The sequence below is a fragment of the Triticum dicoccoides genome, chromosome 2A, assembly GCF_002162155.2.
Source record: "Triticum dicoccoides isolate Atlit2015 ecotype Zavitan chromosome 2A, WEW_v2.0, whole genome shotgun sequence".
NCBI lineage: Eukaryota > Viridiplantae > Streptophyta > Magnoliopsida > Poales > Poaceae > Triticum > Triticum dicoccoides.
The window spans coordinates 648,756,055-648,766,629 of record NC_041382.1 but is presented as its reverse complement, the minus strand read 5'-3'; positions in this window follow the sequence as shown (position 1 = coordinate 648,766,629).

Genomic DNA, 10,575 nt, shown 5'->3' with positions numbered 1-10,575 from the left:
AGGCCACCGGAGCAGGTCGCCACGGCGCGCTCGGCCGCTCCTCCACGCCCCAGCGAGGCCACCGGCGCAGGGCTCCTCCGCGCGCTCCTGCTGGGGCTCGAGGCCCGGACGGCGGCGCGAGCAGAGGGTGGCTGCACAGAGGCGCGAGCAGAGAAAAATCTCGCGGGGGAGGGGATCCGCAAGGAGGAGAGGAGGGGCGGCGCAAGGGAGAGAGAAGGGGGCGGGCGGCGCGCAGGAGAGAGGAGGGGGCGGGCGGCGCGAGGGAGAGGAGCGGCGGGCGGCGCGAGAGTTTGGGTCGACGTGCGTTGGATACAAGGCTTGTTCGCCCCATGTCCACTAGGCGGACAGGTGACCTAAACGGACACGAAACGGACAAAATCGGTGTCCGTTTGGATCTTTGCGTTGGAGTTGCTATAAGAAAGCAGGTGGATCACCATCCGAAAACAATTCAGACTATGACCTATAAGAGTACTTAGCAAGATGGTGCACCACGAGGTTGGCATTCCACGGGCAATATTCCAAAGAAATCCCGTCGATCGACTCCGCTCGTGCAAAGCATCCTGTCATAGTTGTTGAATGGGGACTCCACACTTCCATCTCTCCATTACATGTATTGATAAGTTATAAAGAATTTGACTCAATGGTCGCCTCGCCCCTGCGTAGGCCAAATGTTCAAGGAACTCGATTCCTTTAAGCAACGCAAGCGCCTCCATTGTGGTAAGCACGTTATTGAAAGGGCATGCCGCACCCGCAACGGCTTCACCAATATTATGACAAAGAACAACCTCCATGGCTCCGGAACCATCCTCATGGAAAGATGCATACATATTGAGTTCAAAAAAAAAATCTTGGATTTGATTTTGAACACATGATTTCGTGTGGTTGGCCAAAGGATGATGCTGAACCATAATTTGCGTCCAGAGCTAGAATAGTCGCCAGGATCCTGATTCTAAGTCACACCAATCTAGCATATAACACATCATATCATTTTGTGCCCTCACACATGGTATTCCCACGGCTGCAGCCTTAGTTTGACCGGGACCGTTGCGCATTTCGGCTCACTTATATGATTGTGTCGCTAACATCTATATGACAGAGAACCGGGTCCGACATGACTAACCGTAAAACCAAGGTGGCACAAACTTACAGGGACATGCATACATGACCCAACAATGCACACGCCGGTCAGCAGCGAGTGTAATCGGGCTGTAGCAAGCTATCAGGACTCCGGTAAATACCGCGTGACATTTCCCCGAAGGAACAGACACATGAGCAAAGAAGGACACATGCCGGTCAACCCATGTGTTCTAGAGCAGTAGCGAACTACAATGGCTCGATGGAAACACTAAGAGACATTTTCCATAAGAAAGGCTACCAAAAATAAACAACTAGGTGTCGGATTCCACACATACCAAGCATTTCAATAACATACACGCAATATGCTCGATATGTGTAGATACAACATGGCGTCACAACATAACTCTATGACTCAAGTAGTTATTTAAAAGGCTCTGCGGAGCCATACATAGCATGATATTACAAACATGGGTCTCATGACCCAACTTATGGAGTCATGCAAGCAACAAGCACATGCGGAAGCTTAACCTATCTAAGTACACACAGCTGAAAAGAAAGAAGGCTGGAAAGCCTCTCTATCTACGAGACCCTCCATAGGAGCTAAACCTCTGTCTGAGATTCCCAAGCTAATCGTCGGAGCCCACGTGGAACTACTAGTGAGATTGAAGTCTCCTCTGCAAAAACATAAATTAAGCAAACATGAGTACAAATGTACTCAACAAGACTTACATCAGAACTAACTATATATGCATCAGTATCAACAAAGGGGGGACGAAGTTTAACTGCATCAAGCCAGCTTTGACTCAATGGCTATCATGTACTACGACTACCAGTACTATCTTTGAGGTGAGAAAGTGCACACGAGTCCACATATCCACCATATCAATACACCACTATGGGCTACTGTCTCCCTACAAGAAGGCCATCCATAGCACTCACACGTATCTCGCGCATTTTAGAGTATCCACTTCAAGTTATCTATGAACCATATAAGCTTTCCAAGTAGTCCATATCGGCGGACGCGGCTATTCGAATAGTTTGATAACCATACAGGGGTGTACTTCTTCTCACATGCTCCCACCACTTAGCGTCGTTACACGCCATGTACTCGTCAACCTTCAATCGGAAGCCCGGCAGAGGTGTCGGCCCCGGTCTAACTAACCATACAAGACTCTAGTCCAGGTTTATCGCCTATCTGAGACTGAACCCGCAAGGGAAGTCCGGCCGAAGTTTCTATCGGGCCCCCAAACGATGTTGATACGTCTCCAACGTATCTATAATTTTTGATTGTTTCATGCTATTATGTTATCTGTTTTGGATGTTTTATATGCATTAATATGCTATTTTATATTATTTTTGGGACTAACTTATTAACCCAGAGCCTAGCGTCAGTTTCTGTTTTTCCTTATTTTTGAGTTTTGTAGAAAAGGAATATCAAACGGAGTCCAAACAGAATAAAACTTTACGATGATTTCTCTTGGACCAGAAGACACATGTAGGACTTGAGAACCAAGTCAGAAAGAGTCCCAAGGCGGCGGCAAGGGTGCAGGGCGCGCCCCAAGGGGCGCCCCCTGGCTTATGGCCACCTCGGGAGTCCACCGACCATCCTCCGAGTCCTATAAATTCCCAAATATTCCCCCAACATTAGAAGCATCCATGAAAATACTTTTCCACCGCCACAACCTTTTGTTCCCATGAGATCCCATTTTGGGGCCTTTCCGGTGATCTGCCGGAGGGGGATTCGATCCCGAGGGCATCTACATCAACCCTATTGCCCTTCCGATGAAGCGTGAGTAGTTTACCTCAGACCTATGGGTCCATAGTTAGTAGCTAGATGGCTTCTTCTCTCTCTCTCTCTATGATCTTCAATACCATGTTCTCCTCGATGTTTTTGGAGTTCTATCCGACGTAATATTCTTTTGCGGTGTGTTTGTCGAGATCCAGTGAATCGTGGATTTATGATCAGATTGTCTATGAGTATTATTTGAATCTTCTCTGAATTTTTATATGCATGATTTGATATCTTTGTATTTCTCTTCGAATTATCAGTTTGGTTTGGCCAACTAGATTGGTTTTTCTTGCAATGGGAGAGGTGCTTAGTTTTGGGTTCAATCTTGCGGTGTCCTCACCCAGTGACAAAGTAGAGGTAGCGAGGCACGTATTGTATTGTTGCCATCAAGGATAAAAAGATGGGGTTTTCATCATATTGCTTGAGTTTATCCCTCTACATCATGTCATCTTACTTAAGGCGTTACTCTGTTTTTTATGAACTTAATATCATAGATGCATGTTGGATAGCGGTCGATGTGTGGAGTAATACTAGTAGATGCAGGCAGGAGTTGGTCTACTTGACATGGACGTGATGCCTATATGCATAATCATTGCCTTGGATATCGTCATAACTTTGCACTTTTCTATCAATTGCTCGATAGTAATTTGTTCACCCATCGTATTATTTGCCTTCAAGAGAGAAGCCTCTAGTGAAAGCTATGGCCCCCTGGTCTATTTTCCTTCATATAATTTCAGATCTATAAACCAAAAAAACCCTATAATACCTTACTGCAATTTATTTACTTTTTTTAGTTTGATGTTTTAGTAATCTTTTATATCTATCTCTATCAGATCTCACCATTGCAGTTGACCATGAAGGGATTGACAACCCCTTTATCGCGTTGGGTTCAAGTGTTTGATTATTCGTGCAGGTGCATAGATTGGAGACTTGCTTGTACCTCCTACTGGATTGATACATTGGTTCTCTAACTGAGAGAAATACTTATCTCTACTTTGCTGCATCACCCTTTTCTCTTCAAGGGAAAACCAACGCAAGCTCAAGAAATAGCAGGAAGAATTTCTAGCGCCGTTGCCGGGGAGGTCTACGTCAAGCCTACCAAGTGATACGTCTCCAACGTATCTATAATTTTTTATTGTTCCATGATGTTATATTATCATTCTTAGATATTTTACAATCATTATATAGCAACTTTATATCATTTTTGGCACTAACCTATTGACATAGTGCCCAGTGCAAGTTGTTGTTTTTTGCTTTTTTTACTTTGAAATCAATACCAAATGGAGCCCAAACGAAGCGAAACTTTTTGGAGAATTTTTCCGGACCAGAAGACACACGATGGGCCAAACAAGTGTCAGAGGGGTGCCCCCAATGGGGCACAACCCACCTGGGCACGCCTGGGGGCCCAGGCGCGCCCTTGTGGGTTGTGCTCTCCTTGGTGGCCTCCCACACCGCCTCTTTGCTCTATAAATACCCCAATATTCCAGAAACCCTAGGGGATTCGACGAAACTCAATTCCAGCCGCCGCAAGTTCCAGAAACCACAGATCCAATCTAGACACCATCACGGAGGGGTTCATCATCCTCATTGGTGCCTCTCCGATGATGCATGAGTAGTTCATTGTAGACCTACGGGTCCGTAGTTAGTAGCTAGATGGCTTCCTCTCTCTCTTTTGATTCTCAATACAATGGTCTCTTGGAGATCTATTTGATGTAACTCCTTTTGTTGTGTGTTTGTTGGGATCCAATGAACTTTGAGTTTATGATCAGATCTATGTTAGTATCCATGAAAGTTATTTGAGTCTTTTGATCTCTTATATGCATGATTACTTATAGCCTCATATTTCTTCTTCGAATCTTTTGTTTAGTTAGGCTGACTATATTGATTTTTCTTTCCATGGAAAGAGGTGCTTTGTGATGGGTTCGATTTTACGGTGCTTGATCCCAGTGACAAAAGGGGAAACAACACGTATGTATCGTTTCCATTAAGGATAATAAGATGGGGTCTATCTCTACATAAATAGATCTTGTCTACATCTTGTCACCGTTCTTATTGCATTACTCTGTTTCTCCATGAATTTAATACAGTAGATGCATGCTGGATAGTGGTCGGTGTGTGGAGTAATAGTAGTAGATGCAGGCAGGAGTCAGTCTACTAATCTTGGACGTGATGCCTATCTAATGATCATTGCCTGGATATCGTCATGATTATTTCAAGTTCTATCGATTGCCCAATAGTAATTTGTTTACCTATCGCATACTATTTTTCTCAAGAGAAGCCACTAGTGAAATCTACGGCCCCGAGTCTCTTCTTTATTATATTTGCCTTCAAGATCTATTTTTATTCGTTTTTATTTTCAGATCTATATTTCCAAAAACCCCAAAATACCTTGTTGCACTTCATTTTATTTTGCATTTATTCATGATCTGTTTATCAAATATATCATATTTTTATCCCATCAACTTGACAATTTCTGGCACCGTTACCCGAAAGGGATTGACAAGCCCTTTAACACGTCGGGTTGCAAGTATTTGTTCTTTGTGTGAGGGTACTGTTTACATAGTGTTGCGTGGTTCTCCTACTAGTTCGATAAGCTTGGTCTCATCACTAAAGGAAATACCAACCGTAGTTGTGCTGCATCATCCGTTCCTCTTTGGGGAAATATCGACGTAGTTTAAGCCGCAGTCAAAAAGGAATTTTTGGTGCCGTTGTCGGGGAGACATCATCAACATCTACCAAGTTCCTAATCAAAAATCTCATCTCCTTGCAATTTACATTATTTGCCATTTTCATCTCCCACACTTCACAAAATTTGCCATTTTATTCGCCCTCTTTTTCGTTCGTTGTTTTCTCGTTAGATCTGTTTTTGAGTGCAGTATTGTTGCGTAGTCACGATGACTCAAGTGAACACCAAGTTGTGTGATTTCTCCAATACCAACAAGAATGTTTTTATTAGCACTACGATTGCTCCTCCCGTCACTAGTGCGGAGTCTTGTGATATCAATGCCGCTTTGTCGAATCTTGTTATGGAAGACCAATTTTCTGGTACTCCTAATGAGGATGTCGTGTCCCATCTTAACACATTCATGGAATTATGCGATATGCAAAAGAAAAAATATGTGGACAATGATATTGTGAAATTATTCTCATTTTCATTGTGAGATCATGCAAAAATTTGGTTTTCTTCTTTGCCTCGCAATAGTATCGATTCTTGGGATAAGTGCAAAGATGCTTTTATTACTAAGTATTTTCCACCCGCGAAAATTATTCCCCTTAGAACACAAATCATGAATTTTAAGCAACTTGAGCATGAACGTGTTGCGCAATCTTGGGAAAGAGTGAAATTGATGCTCAGAAATTGTCCTACTCATGGTTTAAATCTTTGGGTGATCATACAAAATCTCTATGCGCGATTGAATTTTGTTTCTAGAAATCTTTTAGATTCTGCCGCGGTTGGCACTTTTATGGAAACTAGATGATACCCCGCACGTTGCTACGGGAATTGTAGATAGAAATAAGAGAATATATTAAAGAAATGAAATGTAGATAATTTGAATATACTTGTTAACCAGTCATCTCCCAGCTAAAATATAATCATTTCATAAAACTGAAAAATTCACAACTGGGAAGAAAAATACAAAGATTGTGTGTTTTTTATATCATATCGATGTTTGCTGTTTTCGTTCCCAGTGACTACTCAACCATCAGCTCAACCAAAATAACCGACACATAAAGAGCAGATAAAGAAACAGAAAACAAATAAACATTGGAGATCTCCCTGGGAGGTGGTAATGCTTCTTCTTTGTCACTTGCATGAAATTACTTATCTTCATCTGGCCACAATAGCGAGTAGTCATCTACATTAATAGGGAGGACAAAACAGAATAGTGTGCAAGAAGATTTGCATGATGGTGAGGACAGAAGTGTACCAGTTCAGGTTGTATCATAATTCTGCAAATTTATTCAATCTACTACATTCAGTGAATGAAATTAGAGACAAGATTTTTAGCACCCGGGTGCCCCTACAACCTCTATGAACAGTAAATTCAAAACAAATTCAAAAAAGTCGAAAAAATCCGAAACTTTGGGACATCGAACATCATGAAACTTTTGATGATCTTGCAAAGTTATAGATAAAAATAAAATTCAAAGAGCACTCATATGAAAAACAAATGATTGTTCAAAGTTTATGTACATTTTTTAGCAGTGATTTTGTTTTTTTGTGAGGGCTCCACGAAGGTTATTTGTTGCTGAAACTTTGCAGGAACATCAAACCTTTGATAATCTTTGATCCATGAAAGTTTTAGCTTTTTTAGATTGTTTTTTATTGTTTTATGAATTTACTGTTCATGAGGGTGTAGGGCACCCGGTAGTTGTTAGAAATTTCTCATGAAATTATTATACAAAAATTAGCGAGAAAAGTAAGTTTTAAAATAAAATAACGTTGTGAGCAAATTAGACTTCATAAGACAATGCCAGGTAAGGGAGAAAGCTCTTAAACTTTGCATAGTGGGACTTTGGTTCAATAACGGAACATAGCATCCCATGAGAATATTACGCATTCCATACATTCTATTTTAATTAATATTGTAAGATTTACGGCTTGGGAAGTCAGGATACCTTGTTACAAACAAAAGGCATGCATGTTGTCTCAAAAGATTATGACAATGAAGAGAGATTAGAAGTGAATCTTACGACGCAAAGCCGGACATAATTAGACTATAGGTGTAGCACTAAAGCAATAAAAGAATAACAATTTGTTACGACCATTAAAGCAGGAGATGTTCTTAAGTCTATATATTGGGAAAATAGCACTCGAGTCTTGACAGCACCACATCCAGGAACTGCTAGATGATTCCATCATATACTATTTTTTTATCATCTTCCGTTGACTGTTCATAGGCCTATACTTGTCTACACTCTCGGGTGTGCATATATGATGATGTAACTCACGACAGTAAAACATCAGAATGATTGACACTTGATACGTCTCCAACGTATCTACTTTTCCAAACACTTTTGCCCTTGTTTGGACTCTAACTTGCATGATTTGAATGGAACTAACCCGGACTGACGTTGTTTTCAGCAGAATTACCATGTGTTATTTATGTGCAGGAGAAAACGTTCTCGGAATGACCTGAAAGTTCACGGAGCCACTTTTCAAAAAATAAGAAAAATACCTGCCAAAGATGAAGGCCAGGGGGCCCACCGTCTCTCCATGAGGGTGGGGGAGCGCCTGCCCCCCTAGGGCGTGCCCCCTACCTCGTGGGCCCCCTGTTGCCTCTCCGCCTCCAACTCCACCTCCATATATTCAGTTTCGGGGAGAAAAAATCAGAGATAAGAAATCATCGCGTTTTACGATACGAAGCCACCGCTAAGCCCTAAAACCTCTCGGGAGGGCTGATCTAGAGTCCGTTCGGGGCTCCGGAGAGGCGAGTCCGTCGCCATCGTCATCATCAACCATCCTTCATCACCAATTTCATGATGCTCACCGCCGTGCGTGAGTGATTCCATCGTAGGCTTGCTGGACGGTGATGGGTTGGATGAGATTGATCATGTAATCGAGTTAGTTTTGTTAGGGTTTGATCCCTAGTGTCCACTATGTTCTGAGATTGATGTTGCTATGACTTTGCTATGCTTAATGCTTGTCACTAGGGCCCAAGTGCCATGATTTCAGATCTGAACCTATTATGTTTTCATAAATATATGAGTGTTCTTGATCCTATCTTGCAAGTCTATAGTCACCTATTATGTGTTATGATCCGTTAACCCCGAAGTGACAATAATCGGGATACTTACCGGTGATGACCGTAGTTTGAGGAGTTCATGTATTCACTATGTGTTAATGCTTTGTTCCGGTTCTCTATTAAAAGGAGGCCTTAATATCCCTTAGTTTCTGTAAGGACCCCGCTGCCATGGGAGGGTAGGACAAAAGGTGTCATGCAAGTTCTTTTCCATAAGCACGTATGACTATATTCGGAATACATGCCTACATTATATCAATGAACTGGAGCTAGTTCTGTGTCACCCTAGGTTATGACTGTTACATGATGAACCGCATCCGGCATAATTCTCCATCACCGATCCATTGCCTACGAGCTTTCCATATATTGTTCTTCGCTTATTTACTTTTCCGTTGCTATTGCTATCATCACTACAAAATACCAAAAACATTACTTTTACCACTGTTACCTTTTTCTACCGTTATCACCACTATCATATTACTTTGCTACTAAACACTTTGCTGCAGATATTAAGTTTCTAGGTGTGGTTGAATTGACAACTCAACTGCTAATACTTGAGAATATTCTTTGGCTCCCCTTGTGTTGAATCAATAAATTTGGGTTGAATACTCTACCCTCGAAAACTGTTGCGATCCCCTATACTTGTGGGTTATCAAGACCATTTTCTGGCGCTGTTGCCGGGGAGCATAACTCTATTCTTTGAGTCACTTGGGATATATATTTGCTTATCATTATGAAGAACTTGAGAGATCCAAAAACCAAGATCTATCCCTCAACTACGAGGGGAGGTAAGGAACTGCCATCTAGCTCTACACTTGATTCACCTTCTATTTTGAGTAAGCTTGCGACACCTACACCCGCTTCTGCTATTCGTTCTAATATGTCGCATGTTATTGATGATGCCACTTCTGCTATGCATGATACTTATGATGAAACTACCTCTATGCCTGATACTACTATGTCACTTAGTGCTTTTCTTGATGAACAACTTGCTAGGGCTAGAGAAATTGAAAATATTGAATCTGATGATACTGATGAAAGTGATGATGAAGAACCACTTGCTATTCCTAAGGGTTATGTATTTGATCAAGATGCTTCTTTAGCTATTTTAACTTGCAGAAATAGAACTGAACTTAAAAAATTATTAGCTAAATGGAGTAAGCAATCTCTAAATGATAGAATGAAACCTGGCCCTGCTTTGGCTACTTCACCTATCTTTGTTACTGATAAGGATTATGAATTCTCTGTTGATCCTGATATAATTACTTTGGTTGAATCTGATCCTTTTCATGGTTATGAATCTGAAACGGTTGTGGCACATCTTACTAAATTGAATGATATAGCTACCTTGTTCACTAAAGATGAGAGAACTCGTTACTTTTATATCCATAAAATGTTTCTGTTCTTATTAAAGGGTGATGCTAAGATATGGTTTAATTCTCTTGATCCTGGTTGTGTGCATAGTCCCCAGGATATGATTTATTACTTCTCTGCCAAATATTTCCCTACTCATAAGAAACAAGCTGCTTTAAGGGATATATATAATTTTGTGAAAATTGAAGAAGAGAGTCTCCCACAAGCTTGGGGGAGGCTTCTCCAATTACTTAATGCTTTGCCTGATCATCCTCTTAAGAAAAATGAAATACTTGATATCTTTTATAATGGACTAACCGATGCCTCCAGAGATTGTCTGGATAGTTGTGTTGGTTCTGTTTTCAGGGAAAGAACACCAGATGAAGCTGAAATTCTATTGAATAATATGTTGACAAATGAAAATAATTGGACACCTCCGGAGCCAATTCCTGAGCCTATTCCTAAAACAACTCCGAAGAAGAGGGGTATTCTATTTCTCAGTTCTGAAGATATGCAAAAGGCAAAGAAATCTATGAAAGAAAAGGGTATTAAAGCTGAAGATGTTAAGAATTTACCTCCTATTGAATAAATACATGGTCTTAATTTACCGCC